Here is a 17,238-nt window from a genome sequence, read left to right as displayed (position 1 = left end):
TCAATTCTACATCCTGAGAAAAAGACGCCACCATCTCATGGTCAGGTCACTGCCGATAGACGTGCCCAGGATAGCGTTATCTCTGTTTGGATCACTCCAGTGGCCTCTTAACTACTTACCAAATGACCTGCATTGTCTCTCTTTGACTGATCTTCCAATTTGCAATCAAATGATCCTACGAAAAGGGAATCTGACTTCTCACCCCACAGTAATCTCTATGTACCTAAACCTTGTTCTGAATTTCCTAATGGAAATGTCCAAATTTTGTAACAAGTCTTCCACAAAGCACATTTTAAACTGGCCCTGACTGCTGCTTCCTCCTCCTGGTCCTTCTCCTCCCCTTCCTTCTTCTCCTCCCCTTCCTTCTTCTCCTCCCCTTCTTTCTTCTTCGCCTCTGCTTTCCTTCCTTCTTTCCTTCTCCATCTCTTCTTCTCTCTCTCCCTCCTCTCTTCTCGTTTCTTTGTCCTTCCTCCCCCTGATGTTTTCTGGGCAAACAATAATCCTCTCTCTTTTGGCCTCAAATCAAAGTACTTTTCCTTATTCTTTTGCCTAACAAACTCTTATACATCTTAATTGTCACTAGCCAAAGGACAATTACTCTCTTAGACTAGGTTAGGTTCCTTTCCTGGAAGCAGGTATTTCCCTGATCAAGGCACTTGCATCTTTTATTAATTAAGTCAATAAATGTTTATTGTGTACCCATTACATGCCAGGCACTAGAGAAATACATGACTATTGTAGAGATTTTAAAACAACAATAAAACTGGCCAAACCTTGTTTATTGGTAAATATCACCATGTGCCAGCAATTCTAACAACGCCTGTGATAAATGCTTCTCTCCAAAAATCTTTTATTTCTTTTTCTTTCCCTTTCTTTCTTTCCCTATCTTTCTATCTTTTTTCCTTCCTTCCTTCCTTCCTTTCTTTTTTTTGGTAACAGTTTTATGGAGATATAATGTACATACCATACAATTCACCCATTGAAAGTGCACAATTTGATGGTAGTTAGTATATTTATAGAGTTGTGCAACTATTACCATAATAAATTTTAGAACATTTTCATCACCCTCCCCTCCCAAAAAACTCTGTACTCTTTAGCTATGACCCTCCCAGTCCCTCCAACTCAAGGCAAAACTACCAATCGGCTTTTGTTTCTGTATATTTGCCAATTCTGGACATTTCATATCAACAAAATCATAAAATATATGCCCTCTTGTGTCTGGTTTCTTTTACTTAGCATAACATTTTCCAGGTTCATTCATATTGTAGCACGAATCAGAACTTCATTCCTTTTTTAAGTTGTGTGTAAAGTATATAACATGATGATTTAATATACATACGTATATATGTGTGTACCTATACATACATATATATACACTACAATCAAGCTAATTAACACAGTTAGCAATTTTTTGTAATGAGAGCTCCTGAAATGTGAATATTTCCAGTACTGAGTAAAGTATTGTTAACCAGAGCTCTCACTGTGTGCATTAGCTCTCTAGATGTATCCATCCTACCTAACTGCAACTTTGTACCCTTTGACAAACATCTCCCATCCCCCTCCTCCCCACCCCACTCCACCCCCTGTGAGGGTGGTCCCCTGGTGACCACCATTCTACTCCCTGTTTCTGTTAGCTCAACTTTTTCAGATTCCACATGTAAGTGAGAACATGCGGTATTTGACTTTCTGTGCCTGGCTTATTTCATTTAGCGTAATGTCCTCCAGGTTCATCCATGTTGTCAGACGTAGCAAATTTTCCTTCTTTTTAAAACTGAAATAATATTTGTTGTATGCATATACCACATTTTCCTTATCCATTCATCCATTGATGGATATTTAAGTTGTCTCCACCTCTTGATTATTGTGAATAACGGTGCAATGAATGTGGGTGTACAGATAACTCTTTAATATCCTGTTTTTTATTTCCTTTGGATATATACCCAGAAGTGGGATTGCTGGACCATATGGTCGTTCTATTTTTAATTTTTTCAGACGGGCTCCATACTGTTTTCTACAGTGGCTGCAACAATGTACTTATCCACCAGCAATATACCAAGGTTTCCCTTTTTTCCACATCTTCAGCAATGCTTGTTACTTTTGTCTTTTTGCTAATAGCCATTCTAACAGGTATGAAGAGCCATTCTAAGAGCCATTCTGAGTGATGTCTCATCATGGTTTTGATTGGCATTTCCCTGTTGATTAGTGATATTGAACCACTTTTCATATACTTGTTGGCCATTTGTTATGTCTTTCTTTGTGAAATCTGATTCATGTCTTTTGCCTATTTTTAACTGGATTATTTGTTTTTTACGATATAGTTGTTTGAGTTCCTTAAACGCTTTGGATATTAACCCCATCTCAGACATACGATTTACAAATATTTCCTCCCTCTTTACAGGTTGTATCTTCATTCTGCTGTTTCCTTTGCTGTGCATAAGCATTTTTACTTTGTTGTAATTCCATTTGTCTATATATTTTTTTTTGTCACCTCTGCTTCTGGGGTCATATCCAAAAAAAAAAAATCATTGCCCAGACCAATGTCAAGAAGATTTCCCCATTTTTTCTTCTAATAGTTTTATAGTTTCAGATCTTTCATTTAAGTGTTTCATCCATTTTGAGTTCATTTTTGTATAAGGAGTAACATAAGGGTCCAATTTCATTATTATAGGCATACCATTGATTCTTCTCTCACTTATTTTTCAAGGCATTTGAAAATTTCAGTTTATAATTATTAGTCATTTTGTAAGCTATCTACCAAACTAATGACAAACCAGGATTCCCAGGTAACCAGGTCACAGAGTCCTTAATTATCTTGTCGTTCCACCCATGGTCTTTATCTGTACCATTCATTTGATCATGGAATCATATTCTGGCTTACATTTTCATTTATGTGTTTGTCTTATGTTACTACTCCAAGGATTTTAAAGGCACAATGACCTTCAAAGCAAGGCAAGTTAGGCTAGATTAAGAGTGGTGGGAACTGTGAGGAACTGAAGAGTACATTTCTCAATGAAAGGAAGCAGCCATCACTCAGGTCCAGCGAGTTGTTGCCGTTAAAGAATGTGGGATCTGTGTTTCTAAGTCTTCTGCAATTTTCCAAGAGAAGCCTGAACTCTTAATTTTCAAGTGGAAGATCCCAATTTCTAAACTTTGGCAACAAAATCAAATTTTAGTTTTTCTTGTATATATTTACTTATTTGTGGCAAGATACTAGGTACCAAGAAGTTATATCTGCAGGCCACATCTACCACTTCACAACATTTGGTCTCTATACCTTGTCCCTCACCTTGCTGGGAAGGTAGGAGGACTAAGTATTTTTCTGCAAAACTTAGGGCGTTTGTCACAGGATGGAGCTCACAGCAAGCAGTCAATAAAAAAAGAGAAATAAAATAAGGCTTGCTGGCAAATGTTAGAAACACAGCAAATGTGACAACAGCAATTGCACAGGACACTGTATCCATTCGGATTTGTTTTCAAGGATGTCAAATGACCTCACCAAAACATTTTTTTAAACCAAAGTTCGTGATTCCGTAGACGCTGCCTTTCCAAACCTGATGAGTTAATTTAAATAAAGATCTCATAAACAGCCCCTGCGATGAAGGGTCCATCTCTTTAGAAGATGACGTAGGGACTACATAGGCTCTGATGAAAACCCCTTGCCCCACAAAAGCTACTCACGGCACCCCCACCCCATTTTTCTCCCAGACTTTTCCCGTTTTCTATAGAGAGCCCTTTATCTGTACATAGTACATACCAGTGGGATTTGCATATGATTTTAGCAAATCTCTGAAACTATTCTGTTGCTGAGTTTCATGTGTCAAAGTCACATGTAAGGAGAGAACTGTCTTTAGCCAAACACAGAGATGGAAGCCCAATATGCTTTTGGTCCCTGAGTCTGTATCTGAAAAGGGTGAGGGGGTGGTTTGTTTAGGCAGCAACGGCTTTAAACATTCATTGATGAAGCATTATTTGAGAATCACTTACATGGAAACGGTTCATAACATCAACATTTAATTGATCCATTTGCTTCACAAGCTAGTGACAGGTGGGACCAGAGATATGAAGTCTAGAGTCAAACCGATGCCAGTTGCCTGCTCCGTGTCTACCTTCAGTATTAGAATTAAAATTGGCACATCTTGTGAGGGGGTGTCGAGGGTGGCAGGGAGAGTGGCAACAAGATCTCTGGCTGAGGGAAACCACATCCCCCTTCCTCCATTGTTCCAATTCACGGCTCATCGGTCTGCTGAACAAGAGGATGCTTTTTGTCCTGCACCTTGCATCTGATGCAGTGCCCCACAGGCTAAACAGGCTTGGGGGGGTGGGGTGGCAGAAGTGCAGGGCAGGGCTGATGAAAACTCCCATATTACCTGGTGAGAAAATGTTATTAAGAAGTCCATGGATCAGGAAGGAAAAAAGAAAGTCAGGATGTCCTGAGGAATTCATTCTTAGGATATGACAGCAGCAGAGACATGGTAACAGTTTCTCCTAATTGACTAGCTCTTTTCTTATTCATAGCTTATACTATACACTGCACTTCATTCGCTCTATCATTGGATTATCAGAACAACATGAGAATTACTAGATTTTTTTTTTACCGATGAGAAGTTGTCTTAGAGAAGATAAAGGATGATCATGGAATTGTTGAGTTGGAAGAGTCTTTAGATATCCTTTTTAAAAAAATTTTTATAGAATATCGCTGACTTACAAAGTTGTGTTAATTTCAGGCATACAGCAAAGTAAATCTGTTATATATACACATATATCTGTTCCTTTTCAGATTCTTTGCCCATGCAGATTATTACACAGTATTAGGTAGATTTCCCTGTGCCATACAGTAGGTCCTTGATATGCATCTATTTTGTGTATAATAGTGTGTCTATACCCATCCCAACCCCCTAACTCATCCCTTCCTCCCTCCCACATTTCCCCTTTGGAAAACATAAGTTTGATTTCAACATCTTTGAGTCTGTTTCTGTTTTGTAAACTCTAGTGTATCATTTCTGTTAGATTCCACATATTAGTGATTTCACTTGATATTTGTCTTCGAAGAGTCTTTAGATGTCTTTCATCTCATCCCATTTTATACATGTGGAAACTGGGGCCCAAAGAGAATAAAGAGTTTGCCCAAGTCCAGTGGGTATTAGCAGAGAGCAGACAAGAACCCATACTTTCAGACCCACAGCCCCCCATTCCTGCTACGCAGCTGCGAAGCTGCCAAAACAAGCTTCCTGTATTTACCCTGGTGCCAACACTACCGGGGTCTGTGTTCTACAAATTAATCTTTTCTCATCCCAAAGTTAAAAGCTTAAATTTAAAGGCTTAAAGATGAAAAGTACAGACAGGATTCAAGAATGGTTTGTCAAGAGGTCTTTGAAGTCTTACAAAATGAAATAAACGATGAGAGGAAAGGCAACATAAATATGAACTTTTAAGGACTCTCCGTGTATTCCATTCCATCCCGCTAAAGCTGACAACATTCTGCTAAGTGTGGGTGCCCAGCAGACCAAGATTAATAAATAGACCAGCACTGCTTATAATTGACCTCTTCATTGTTCCTATGCAGATGGTTCTACTAAGTATGTGAAAACATTTGTTCTCTTAAATAGGTTATATATTCCCTACCCTCAATTTTGTTTACTCTATTAATTTGCTTAGCAAACCCTTCTTTCCATATCTAGTACAAAGGTAAACTTCAGCCCAGCCAGAGGGTCTGAATTATTCATACATTCTAAATTAGCAGGGTCCAGATTAATGAGGTTTTACTCCACTTTTTATCCTCAACTACCTTCCCTTGGGGCATAGAATCATTGCTCTTCTCTTTCTCCTTCCCTATTATCATAAGCTATATCCCCCTAGTGATACTCCTTTAAAGGGGCACCTGGTTACAGCCTCTCTAGGGCTGCTCTGAAGGCACAATGAAAGGAAGACAAGTGGCCACGGAGCTGCAGATTTCCTCTCGCCCCGTCCTTAGTTCAAACTCTCTACAGTACGGAACTGCCAACATCTTAACTTCCTCTTCTCCCACATATAATATGTTTAAAAGGACTAGGGTGAACCTGAGACAACATCGTCAATCAATTATATGTCCATTTAAAAAAGAACCTAGGGGAGTTCCCATCATGGTTCAGTGGAAACAAATCTGACTAGCATCCATGAGGACGCAGGTTTGATGCCTGGCCTCGCTCAGTGGGTTGAGGATCCAGCACTGACACAAGCTGTGATGTAGATCGCAGACTCGGCTCAGATCTCACGTTGCTGTGGCTGTGACGTCGCTCCAATGTGACCAGCGGCTACAGTTCCAATTTGACCCCAAGCCTGGAAAGCTCCATACGCCGCAGGTGCAACCCTTAAAAAGATTAAATAGATAGGTAAACAGGACCTCGGCACCACGAAGCCATGAGCTGGGGCACAAGGTGACAGGGAGAGGACAGAAACAGCAAAAGCCTTTGAGAGCTTCTCCCGTGGACTCCTTGGTGGTTCTGTACTTAGTGAGAATTCGCACTCCAGCTCCGGGAGACATTACAGAGGGCTGGCTGGGGTATGGTCTACCCATGTTCTTTGGTGTTAGATTGATCATACATTGTCAACATTCATTTTCCATGGACAATTCATGAACGGCAACACCCTCCTTCCAAAAACATAACTGCAAGAAAGGATCTCCCTCCCTCTCTCGCTCTCTCCTCCACACTCTGCCAATGTCATCTTTATGATGTGAAAATCACTATTTTGAGATCGGTGCAATCTGTGAGCACGGAAAGCAGAGGAATTATGTGTGTTTATCCAAGGTAAGTGTGTAAGCACCAGGAACATAAGAGCACGGACATTGCTGGGGATTAGCTGAAAGCCAGCCGCCGTATGCACGCTCATTTCCTCTTTTACTGCTTAATTCCCCTGTGATGCCATCTGATCAGTTCTCGAATGTCCCCTGTGTCTTTGCCTTAACAATCGAGCCTGGTAGGCCATTCCACACATTTGTGATTCTCCGCATGAAAAAAAAAAAAATGCTTCCTGACATCTGTTCTGAATTTGTTTCTCTTTAATTTCCATTTATGCTCCCTTATCCTAACATCTGTGTCATTCTGAAAACAGTAACTCAGACTGACGTTATCTGTGCCATTTACCATTTTATATTCCCCAGCTAGAAGTTCCGCTTAACCACGTCGTGGATGTGGAATTCTGGTTGATGTTCAGTCCAGCAAGTGGGGCTCAGCTGTGATTTCAGAGGGTTCAGCAGATGTGGCAGCCCCCGATCCACCCTCAATATCCTCTTTGAAAGAGAAGCGGGTGGTGGGGATGGGGGGTGGGGCTGAGGAGGGTCAGACCTGGATACACACCATCTCTCAGTTGGAAGTCGTTCCTCCGTAGCTCTCCCCTGGCCCTCCGTGCAGAGGTGTACTTTTCTCTTAGCATCCCGAGGCCAACCTGCCCACTTTTCCAATAGGCACATTCTAGCACAATCCAGAGCCTAGAAGGCTCCCCGCAGTCAGAAAGCATCTGTTGGATGAAGGCATGAACCAAAGGAGGTTGGTGGGGGGGAAGGAAGAAGGGAACAAAGATTGATTGTTTCTCAGAAAACAAAAGAAGACAAGATCTAAGATGGAAAGCCAACTCTAAAATTACATCCTTCTGAAATATATCTGCCTATTAGAGCTTTTATTTGGATGCCGAAAATTTTCTCCCCGAATTCACGGTCCCCACTCTTTGGGTAAATCTCCCTCCAGGGGGCTTGACAAGTTTGTTCCGTGCCCAGATCATTTACGTAAATTCTAATCATCGCTACAGGAGGCTATTTTCTGGTCACTATAACATTTTTTGGCTCATAATTCCCGCTTCTGTATCCTCCATTTCATCTCTGCCTCTAAGCTTAGGATCACACAGCTGAAATATGTTCTGAGACCCGAGCACACCCCCCAAGAGTCAAAGGGCCTTCAATTTAGGAAAATAAAATACAGTCCTTCAAGAAATGTTTATCTTGGGCGTTCCCTGGTAGCTTCGTGGTTAGGACTCAATGAATTCACCACTGTGGCCCAGGTTCAATCCCTTGGTCTGGGAACTGAGATCCCACATCAAGCTGATGCACACCATGGCCAAATAAATAAATAAATGACTTTCTAATAGTTAAAAAAGAGAGAAATGTTTACCCATTTCACAACTATTCTACACCAGACACTGTGTTACATTCTCATAATGCAATGAGGAAAACAGGCATGGTCTCCCAACCTGACAGCACTGAAAGTCTAGTAGGGGAGGCAGAAAAAAGGACAAATAAGCAAGCAAATCAAATTAACCTCCAATAGAACATTGTGGCCAGCATTATGAAGAAGAGGAGCTGGGAGCTATGCGGCTGCTGTTTTTACCCTGTATGATCAAGGCGCAATTCCAAAATACACTTATCACAACACATATGGAGCCAGAGTAGCCAAGGGCATCATAAGTTAGGAGGTGGTCAAATGTAAACATTACCATGATCCACATGTTCGTGGAGGAGAGACAGGAGAGAGAGAAGTTAGAAGGCGGTAGGGAAGGATCCATCTGTCCCTGGTTACCGGGAGTGGAGACTCAAAGCCTTTGCTTGTTCTTAAATATGAAACAATTGCAAAATGTTGCTATTAAAGCTTAAAGGCAGGAGAGCTTGGTGAAAGCTGGAGATGCCAGGAAAAGCTCTGAGAAAGAGAGGGGACTTAGGCAGGGCTGAAAGGGATAAGCGGGTGGGAAAAAAAAAAAAAAGGCTCTGTCTCTCTTTGGCTCCAGGACACCATCCGCTCTTGCTTTAACAACAGCTCCAGCCTACTAACTACTCTCCTTGGTGAATGGAAATGAAATGTCAAATTCCACAATGAAATCCTAAAATGCAAATCTGACCCTGGCAGCTTAGGGCTCAAAACCTTGGATGGCTCTCTGTTCTCTGGGCTGAGCTTTTTCGTATGGTACAGAGACCCCTCATCTGGCCCCTCTCTAGTTCCAATTCTTAAAAGTCTACATAAACCCCCCTTTACTCCCTAAATTTCTGTTCCACTTGCACCAAGATCCTTCAGGTGCATGTATTATATGATGTACTATCTGTAGAAGCTCTCCCTTTCCCCTGGATCACTCTTTAGGCCTCCAGCCCACCACCGCTGGCTTGCCCTTCAGAGGCAAGTGATGAAATCCCTACCCTGGGAAGCCTTCCCTAAGTCACCCCCACATCTGAGTTGGCGGCCTTTGCTATGTGCTCTGACAGCCACTGTCTCCATAGCATGACCCTTGTCAACTATATTGTGGCTGTTTAATCCCCCCAACCCCCACATTCTATGTTCTGTGAAGGGACAGCCCACTTGAGTCCTGTTCTCCACTGGCTCCCAAGAACTGGCGCAGTTCTTCTTGGAAATAAGTAATGAGTGCGTGCCGATTAGATCATTGAACCACATTGCTGAACGGAAAGACTCTCTGGCCAGTGAGGCTAGATCTTCTCCATAAAGATGCTATTGATGTCCCATTGACCCATCCCAAGCTTCCTCTGAACAGGGATCATCCCTGTTCAGAGATGCACCAGCTGCACAAATGTAAATCTGCCCCAAACTAGAGAGTCCCCCACCCCCAAAAGACAAAAACCAGAGCTCTGCCTACTCTTATCCAGGAAGAAATTAAAGGGAAGCAAGGAAATGGAGGGAAGGGGGAAGAGGCGTTTCGGCACTTCCCCAAATGAAGGCAGCCTTGACATCAGAATGTCCAATAAAAGCACAGCTGCCTTTCCCCCCCTCCCCCAAATTATGATCAACTCCCTGCGTCAGGATTCCATGTCCCCGTTTTGGAATTATTTATGGGGCACTGAGCTGAAATAAAGATTCTACCCTTTTGCAGAAAAACATTCTATGCCCCACCCCCAACTTTTTAAAAAACATTTGGTGTACTGATCCTGTTTTTAAGTAAGCTCTAGTCTGTGAGTAATAGGTAAGTTTTCTTTCCTGGTTATATCATACTAAAGCTTATTCAGATGTGATAACGTTTTTGCTGCTGTATCTTGGCAACATGATTTATTCTGCAAATGCTCAGTGTTACCGTCTCACAAAGCTGTACCATCTGGGTTGAATTAATAGGCTACCCAGAGAAATAAATGAGAATGGTCTCCCATAATTAACATGGAGGTAAAGTATATTTAACAGATTATTATAATTAATATGTCAGTTACTGATTTCATGCTAAATAGAATTGTGAACACAAGATATTAAGATTAGTTACCCTCGCTGCGTGTGCCTGGAAAAAAATGCAACTGGGAAAGAAATGAGGGCACCGAGTCCAGTATCAATAGAATTGACCTTAACATTAAGACCATCAGATACCACAACTCTAAGCAAACAGTGACAATGTCAGGCATTATAAGCTGGGAGCAGCAAATTACTGGTTTCATAAATTCGGAGTTTATACCAGCGATGTCCAGAATATCCCAGATGTGACCTGCAAAAGCACAAGAATGTGCTTAATTTATACACAGCTGAAAGCAGCTATCTAAAGGAAGGGGGGTAGGGGTGGGGGAGGGAAGACAAAGAAAGAAACCAGATTTGCTCCCAATGCCAGGCTGCGTTCCTTGCTCCTCGGTACTGCATGCAAAATGCCCACTTGAGTGAGAAAACCCACAAAGGAGACCTGGAGGTGATGGGAACTCGGGGGGCGTAGGCATCTGCGCTGGGTCCTCATGGAGAGCGGATGGGGTTTTTGTCAACCGGTATGAACAGCAATGGACGGGTCCTAGGGACCAAGGCAGTGGGGGCTGGGAGAGGAGAGAAGATGACTCATAACGTATCTTTCACAACAAATGTCTCTATCAAGATTATTAAGTTCCATTGCTTTCAAAGCTTCTGGGAAAAAGAGAGATTCATCTTAGCAGAGATTCTCCTGGGGAAACTGAACTGCACTGTGAACTCACCCAGCCACAAAAGCCACTCTGGACAGGTTCATCCGGTTTTCCTGTAATGGATGTGCATGCGTGTGTGTGTGTGTGTGTGTGTGTGTGTGTGCGCGTGCGCGCGCGCGCGCGTGATTCATACCACAGGGAGCCAACAATAATGTTTTAATGTGTGCTTGTGTATGCCTATGTATGTGTCATGGAAGCAAGCATATGACTTTGCTTTCATCACTCTGGGTTTTCCTAGTCCTTGAAAGGAGGTATTTTTTCTGGACAGACCCGTCATTGTCCCTCATGCTTCACCACTACCCAGTGACCAGAAGCTCTCTCAGTGATTTTGAGCTTCTAGGCTTGGATTAAAATTATAATTCTGGTGTCAACTGGCACGTCCAAGTTGTGTCTTCATTAGCCTCCAGGGAGAGGCCACCTTCCTGGGGAGGCTTCTCCAGGGCCATCTCTCCTCTCCCATCTCCACCGCCCCCCAGCCCCCCAGTAGCGAGAAGCGCAGTGTCCCACCCACTGAGCGTCTGCTTCCAGGGCTCCCTAATTGATGAACAAATGGATTCACGAATGCTCCAAGCTGAGCCTTCCTTAGGGAGTCTCGGAGGCTGGAATTCAGCACACTTCCAAAATAATCAGGCCATCAGAGAAATGGCAGATAGAGCCAAACGGAATATACATCTTAAGAATGTATAGCCTTCAGGAACAGAACAAAAAAGAAGCTTCTGTATCATCCTTTTTCTCAGTAGTACAAAGGAGGGAGTAAATATTGTCTTCGCGGGGGGCAGGAGTGGGAAATGGTCATCAGAGGAAGGAACCATCTGGTTAAGTGAAGATTTAAAAAAAAAAAACCCAGAGATTTATTGGAATGATTCGGAGAAGATTCAGGGAGTTCAAGAACAGGAGGTGTTCTTGATCTCAGGAGTGAGTTCTGACCTAAGAAGAGTTACCTTCCCCAGGTCTCTCTCTCTTTCATTTCATTTCTCATCACTGCTTCTCTCCTTCTACCTGTTTCTTTCTCTCTTTCTCTGTAACCTCCTCTGTTCCATTTGCACACGGGCTGGGGCATGATTTCACCTTTTAAATTCTTCCCAATTAAGCTGCCCCTCAAAAGCTTGCTCTGAACCTTGATGCTACAACTCCAACACCTCGGGAGAGAATCTCATTGGCTGAGCTTGAGTCAAGGATTCAATCCTGGTCCAATGAGCTGTTCTGGGAGTAGACTGGGCCAAGTGGTACCCTCGGCAGGGGTGTAAGAAACAGCTCAGTGGGAGAGAGGAAGCGGGAGATGGAGGCACAGCAAATAACATTACTGGAATTAATTCTGACTTACCATCCCAGGGTGGAATGTAATCTGCTTTTTTTGGAGGACAGTTTATCTTCACTCCACCTTAGGTTGATTAGATCTGCTTTCTAAAACGCCTCTTCAAATGCACCTTTCGTTCAAGGTGTTTCCAAGGCAGAAGTCCAAAACTGTGAGAGAAGAGGGCATAACTCACGGTCATGTCACCAGTCATCATGAGTAGGGGGCTGTACGTGGGTCTGGTGATCTGTTGTATCCCTGACTCCTGTCACCGTGCTTGGCTCATAGTCAATACTCAAAAAATAGTTGTTAAGGGAATGAACCCATAAATGAAGTTTTGTCAAAGGCTGTACGCCACCAGCATTGGTGTCTTCAGCAGCTTCTTAAGGACCCACCTTGCACTCAGCGGACCGCGGCTGCAGAAAGTTTCACATTGTGGCCGTGGGCATCATGGAGGGTACTGCCAGTCACTGCCTGGTTGGGCAGCAGCTCCCGAGCTCCAGCTGAGCCTGCAGGTGGGCAGCATGTGTTCAGAGGGGAGATGTGCACAGCTTGGGAAGCTGACTCCACATGTGCCATAGTACACATAAGCCCTGGACTGCTCAAGGGAAGACGGGACTCAAATGAGCTCTTGAATATAAAGGAGGCTCCAATGGGAGTGTGACAACCAGAGCAATCAAGCTGGCACGTTGTCCCCATGCCCGAATGTTCCTAAGCACAGGGAAAAGAGTTAAACTTGGCAAGCCCTAGGATATATCCCTGGAATCCCTTTAATAATGCCCCCCAATGATTTCTTCTTATATTTACTTTAAAATACAGAAACACGCTTGACTCTGCAACCCTACTTCCAGGGATTTGTTTTATAGAAATACACAGGCATGTGCGCTAAGATATATAGACACAGGTATTCTCTGCAGCAGAGTTAAAATGATAATTTAGAAAATGGAAGCACCTGAAGTATCCACCATCAGGGAATGATCAAAGACCGGATCAGTGGATGAAAATATAGCACATCAAAAACACTGTATGTATGTATGAACAAATGTATAGTCTGTATGTACCACTGACAAGGAAAAGTGCCAAGGTGTATGATTCTGGTTTTGTTTTAAAATAAACTCTGTACGTCTCTTGAAGGAAGACGTTAAATCCACAGAAAAGGATTGAGAAATAGATACCTAACTTTTAAAGCAGCTTACCTTTGGGGAGTCAGATGGCAGTGGTGGGAGCCACTGAGGGGAATTTTCACGCTGTACCTACTCGCTGCCTTCTATTTCTGAGTTCACTTTTCATAAGCATATTTCCCTTTTGTAATTCTCCAATGTTTTTTAAAAAAATAAGGAAAATGGAAAAAATATGAAAATATACTCTCCATACTCTCTGTGTAAAGAAACTGTCTCAGTCACAGTCCTAGAAAACTAATTTATGGTTACCCAAGGGGAAAGAGGGAATAAATTAGGAGTTTGGGATGCACAGACACACACTGCTGTACACAAAAGAGGCAGCAAGAACCTACTGTATAGCACAGGGAACCATATTCAGTATCTTGTGATCACTTTGCTCCACCCCTGAAACTAACACAACATTGTACATCAACTCTATTTAAAAAAAATTGTCTCAGACACTAAGTAATTTACTACAAGTCACTTGTCTAATTTGGGTTTGAACCAATAGAAACCCCAATCACCTCCATGAAGCAATGGGCTTAAACTGCATGATGATGCATTTGAGTTAGACATAAAAATTCAAATCATTATGAATGGATATGCATTAGGTCAATTGTTGTGACCCATTAGTAGGGTAATTTATAAAGTCAGTGAAGGGATTTAGAATGTGGCCCCTTGTGTCTTCTAGATTGTGTCTGGATTTCACTCACTTACAAGCTTTATGACCTTGAGCAAGGTACCTAACTCTTTGGCATTTCAGATTACTTATTGGTACAATAGGGTAATAATAGCATCTATCCCACAGGTCATTGTCATTTATTTATATAAATCCTATATGTTAAGTCCAGCGCCTGGGACATGTCCTCAAATACCTTGATGAGCAAATATCTATCACTTGCAAGAGATCTTACAAAATACAGAAGATGAGTCATCTGCCCAGGTTCTTAAAGTGTGATCTGGGATCCCCAGGACCTCTAATTGGGTTTCTGGAGTCTGAGAGCCACCCCCAATTACATAAAAACCTTCGTGGGAAAGAGCACAGGTGAATATCTCTAGGGAAAGGGCATAGAGACTTAACAGGTCCTTAAAGTTACTCCAGAAGTCTTAGGATCCCTGGTCGAAGGCTCCTTCTTCCTAGGGGCGGGGCTTCTAAACAATCTCCCACCAGATGGCACAGTCCTCAGCACTCGTCTCCATGCCCAGCTTCTCAGAACCATCCTTTATCCCTACTGGGGTTCTATGGCTGAGTCTGCCCTGGCTGCCAAACCAGTCCTTCTCACTTAGTTAAAATAAATCTAGTCTAACAACAGGGTCCTACACCCATAAATACGTCTCGTGGCTGAATTGACCAGTTTGGCTGAGTTACCCAGCTGCACCCCTGAATTAATCAGGACTATTTCAATTCCAAGTGATGACAAAAAAGAATAGAACTTATTCACATAAACAGGTCTAGAAGTGTGTCTCATTCCAAGTGGGACTGTATGCAGGTGCTCAAACAAGGTCATTGGAAATCGTTCTCCATCTTTCTTTCTGGGTTGGCGCCCATTTCAGGCGATGCGGTAGCAGCAATGACGCTCCAAGGTCGTAACTCCAGCGGAAAAAGAGAATTTCTCTTCCCTACCAATTCCAGCCAAGCTCCTTGACTTACTCCAGTTGGCCCACCTCGATCACCGGTCCACCTCTGAAGGAACTGCTGTGGCCGAGGAGATGAATAGCTCTGATTGGTTAGCCCGGGTCCCACCTCCGGAGCTAGAGGATGGCATCACCCACCTAGAACCCCAGGGATTAAGAGTGGGAGAAGAATGGTTTCTCAGAAAAATTAGGGGTGTTGTTACCAAAAGAAAGAGGGATGGATGTTGGCTTCACTAATTGTTTGCTACCCTGTTATCAGTCATCTCAGAGACACAGCTTGGTTTCAGCAGCCAAGCAAGTCTTTGCTGATGAAAACAGCTTAACCCAGTCCTGATTCTACAGCAAAAGACTTCCAAAACAAGAGATGGCTGCGGTCTTCTCCAACAGATAAGCCACACAGACGCAGCTTCTGCCACTTACTGTCCTCTCAGTAGCTCTCACTGCGGTTTTCAAGTCTCGTATTAGCCTGTCAGAAGGAAAGGATTAACAAGTATTTTGATTTCTGTTGAAAACACGTTGTTTCAGAAATAAAGTTGGCATGGCAGGCATCTTGGTTGATTTAATCTCTGACACAGGAAGCTTATTTATAGCATCACAGCCTTCTGAATGTTTAAAAACTCAAGCATTATAAGCCTGCTGTGCTTTTCCTGCGAAGTATGGAAAGGCACTAAATGAATAATGCCACCTGGGCCAACAGCACAGGCATGCTTGAGAATCAAACACAGCTTTCATCTTCTCCTTGGATGTATGAACTCCCTTCTGCTCAGGCTGGATCCGTCCTGCAGGATGTTTCCTGGGCCACCAGTCCATGTCCTGGAAATGAAGTCCCAAAGGAAACAGGCTGGGCTCTGACCCCTTTCCTGATCTGCTTTCCACGACTTTCCAAACCCTCTCCCAGACACCTCTGAATCGGAAGAGCTTCTTTGTACTGAATCTTCCCCCAGGATGACCCCCTCTTTCTGCTAGCAGCCCCATTCCACCAGGCAGGTGTCGAGAATATTTTTGAGAAAGGTTGTTCAAGCAACCCAAGCCAATCCCCTCCTTTTCCAGCTTCAAGGGAGCCTCAACCAGTACATTTTCCCCCTAAGAACGAAATCTCACTAAAAATAGACATCAGTGCCAGGGATGTGGGTTAATTTAGGCATTTAATTTTGCCTTCCTGTCACAGGAAAAATTGATTATCTTCGAGTTAAAAAGGAAGTCACTGCAAAGGTATTTAAAACAGCTAGGCAACGACATCTTTTGGGGCAGTGGATCCCTAGTGACTACTGCAGATATAAACATTTTACTGTATTAATTTATAGGTGAGCACCAACTGCCTCAATGATATAATTTGAAAGCAATGTACTTCTTTTACTAATCAAAGGATCTGAGGATTTTTTTTTTTTTTTTTTTTTTTTGCATCTCAAGGCCAGAGGTTATGATTTTGATGTTTAGACAGAAAATAAACTGCATGAGTTTTAGATCAGGCTAGCATGAGTTTTAGATCAGGCTAGCACCACCTCTTTCTAGAATCTGGCTATAAAAATAGATATTCTACACTAGGGCTTTTCTGTAGACATAGACCCCAAAACAGCTAGAAAATTACTCTCCATTCCTAATTACCAGCTTGATTACAGGAAAGTTCTCATCAGGGAAGAAAGTTCTCAAAACTGGGCCAGGGACCTCAGGAAGAAGCACACGGCAGCCCTTGTGAATTACTAACAATGAGTATCAGTTCGGTGGTCACACTTCTGGACCAAAAATCAGGGCAAGTGATCTAAGACACTTAATAGTTCTTAAGGGGAAAAATAGTCAAATGAGGAGCATCACAGAACATGTAGAGGACGCAGAATAATATCTCCGTCCTGGAGTTTACAATTGGGTTTGAATTGCAAACACACCAATTCTATGACCACGAGCCAGCCCTTCTTCTTTGCTAAGCCTCAGTTTCCTCATCTGTTAATGGTAGGAATCACAGGATGTTCTTCTTAACATTGTTATGAGCATTAAATGAGATACACTGAATCAGGTTCCTCTGTGCCAAGGAAACCCTTAAAGTCAAAGATAATCAAATTGATGCCAAGCCACCCCTGTGGGACAGGCGAAGATGTTGTAAAACTGACTTCTTTTGGACACTTGGGTCATCGGGAACCTTGAGGGGAGGGAAGAAGTTTGACTGAGAAGGCCAGTACGAAGGATTTTCTAAAAATTTCTGGCGTACACTATCAAGGAACAGCATCCAAAGCTTTGGTACCAGCAATTCCCACCAGGAAGAG

The 17,238-nt window shown here is 42.8% G+C and overlaps 1 long non-coding RNA gene across 1 annotated transcript in view; it reads left to right on the top strand.

Annotated features, from left to right (window-relative positions):
• The window catches only part of LOC110260955, a 38,607-nt gene extending 22,259 nt beyond the window's left edge, over positions 1–16,348 (top strand). Inside the window, exon 3 of the long non-coding RNA XR_002344599.1 lies at positions 14,900–16,348. This is a non-coding gene — a long non-coding RNA (uncharacterized LOC110260955). The remainder of the gene's footprint in view (positions 1–14,899) is intronic.

This window comes from Sus scrofa, chromosome 6, assembly GCF_000003025.6.
Source record: "Sus scrofa isolate TJ Tabasco breed Duroc chromosome 6, Sscrofa11.1, whole genome shotgun sequence".
Lineage (NCBI taxonomy): Eukaryota > Metazoa > Chordata > Mammalia > Artiodactyla > Suidae > Sus > Sus scrofa.
This window is presented reverse-complemented; position numbering and strand designations above follow the sequence as displayed.